The sequence below is a fragment of the Atractosteus spatula genome, chromosome 10 (assembly GCF_055471065.1).
Source record: "Atractosteus spatula isolate fAtrSpa1 chromosome 10, fAtrSpa1.hap1, whole genome shotgun sequence".
NCBI classification, from domain to species: Eukaryota; Metazoa; Chordata; class Actinopteri; order Semionotiformes; family Lepisosteidae; genus Atractosteus; species Atractosteus spatula.
Window position 1 is genome coordinate 25,908,187 of NC_142715.1, and position 2,277 is coordinate 25,910,463.

The 2,277-nt window shown below is 47.4% G+C and overlaps 1 non-coding gene across 1 annotated transcript; it reads left to right on the plus strand.

The window, feature by feature from the left end:
- Nucleotides 1-741: 741 nt before the first annotated feature.
- Nucleotides 742-813, plus strand: trnah-gug (transfer RNA histidin (anticodon GUG)). Its single transcript has one exon. It is a non-coding gene; the product is annotated as a tRNA-His (tRNA).
- The last annotated feature ends 1,464 nt before the right edge of the window (nt 814-2,277 follow it).

Sequence of the window (2,277 nt, forward strand, 5' to 3'; positions counted from 1 at the left end):
ACTACACTACGGAAATGGTGGTAAGACGTGCCCAGCGGCCCAGTGCTGAGCTTCGCCAATGCAATTCAGCTGCTTCCAGTGCCTTTATTGGAGTGCGCTGGTGGACCGTGCTCTCTCTCCAGAGACCAGCATGCCTGTCATGGACGGAGCAGGAAAGGTGGCGCCACATTCTACGGCCCTCTCCACGCAATCGACGAAATCGGGCTACTGAAGTGGAGAAAATCGCCTCTCCAGAAAGTGCAAATATCATCTTGGAGAGTATAAATCCTATTGCCAAAGGTCAGCTCTGTCTACCAGAGTAACCCTCCCACCTCCTGCAGCGACGATCAGCTCGTCTCACACACGAAAAGTTTCGGTTGGAAACAAGCACCCCCTCTTCTCTCACGTTTTGCACGTTCGAGTAGTTTTAATGCGGCTCCTTCTTACACGGTGCTGATCTTTTGGAAAGCAGGAGGCAAAACCAACACGTTCTCATACCGGGAGTCGAACCCAGGCCGCGTGGGTGAAAACCAGGAATCCTAACCGCTAGACCATATGGGAGCACACACCCCCGCTGTTCCCGGCATCATGCAAGCAAACTACATAAATATGAGAAAACACGCAAGAGAATTGTCACTCAGAGTGTCGAAGGGTCGATGTATACTGGGGCTCAGTTGAAATGCAACGTCAGGACTTTTCCGAATTATGTCACACGAAGAGAGCACAGCCTTTTCCACCCTGCTGCATGTGTATCAGTAACTTGCCGTGATCGTATAGTGGTCAGTACTTTGCGCTGTGGCCGCAACAACCCCGGTTCGAATCCGGGTCACGGCAGAATAGGGACGTCTGCTTTTACTACTTGCACGAATGAAGGCAAAAAAAAGCCAATCGATGTGAACGAACGGCGCTTTACAGAGGAGTACTGCCTGACTGGATCGTTGATGAACGACAGAGGCCACTCCGACCTCTTCTCGGTTTTCTTCAATGACTTACTAAGGATCTTCTTCACATTCGCCCATGCAGGGGAAGCCAGTTACACCAAAGCAAACGCAGGAAAGTGCATTTCAAGCAGAGACCAGGAGGGACTTGTTTACACCGAGAGTGGTCGGAGAACAATGCGCCCAGCCCTGTTGCTGGAGCCGATTCTTGATGAGATCTTGGGATCACTAAGAGGCCCCCGCTGGATGCTAATCTTTCTGTTGTTCTTGCAGGTCCTGCGCTGCTTTTGAGCCGACAGAGCTCGTCCTGGTCTGTCGGCACAGCCCAATTGCAAATGATCGGCTCCGCGTACAGAAGGAAAGTGCGTTTGGTACAAGAGTGCATGAAGGCACCGGAAATACATTGGGAACAAATGACCGGTCGCTTAAGACCTCTGTGAAGTACAGGAGCGTGCAAAAAGAGGCAGTTTCCGTCCGGTCTCAAACCGGGGACTTTTCGCGTGCGAGGCTAACGTGATAACCGTTGCACTACTGAAACAGTAAGAAAAGGGGCCCACCGGCAGTGAATATTCAACTTCATTGCATTACTGCTCCCAACCAGTTGATATCAATTTAATTCCTAAGGGTTATGTACTTGTTTTGAGTATCTAATGTAGAAGTTGTAAACAAGTTCAATTACGAAATGGTCTAAATGAATGATATACCGAACTTATGTCCTCTTGATATGTGTAACTCTTTGTAACTGAATGAATTTATATCTTTTGTATTCTGATAACCCTTACGATAAGATCTGTTAGGTTTACATGCATATTCTATATATTAATAAATGTATCCTCGTGTATTAGTACCTGTGTGTGCGTTGCTTGAGTTATATCGCATGGTTGGATTGTAAGACCATTAAAAGAATCAATTTTGTGATTTACTGCCACAAAAATAATTGTCCCAGTAAATTCCCAAACCCCTACAGAACTGGTGCCTCGTGAGAGCACACTACAACAGTGTGTGATCTCCTGTCCCAGCCTGAGGAGCAGACAGCGAGCCTGTCTCTCAATAATACTAATAATACAGTGTGTGATTCCCTGCCCCAGCCAGAGGAACAGACAGTGAGCCTGTCAATAATAATACAGTGTGTGATCTCCTGTCCCAGCCTGGGAAACAGTGAGTCAGCCTCTCAATAATTATAATACAGTGTGATCTACTGTCCCAGCCTGAGGAACAGTGAGCTTGTCTCTCAATAATAATAATACAGTATGATCTCCTGTCCCAGCCTGAGGAACAGACAGTGAACCTGTCTCTCAATAATAATAATAATACAGTGTGTGACTTCCTGTCCTAGCCTGAGGAACAGACAGTGAGCCTC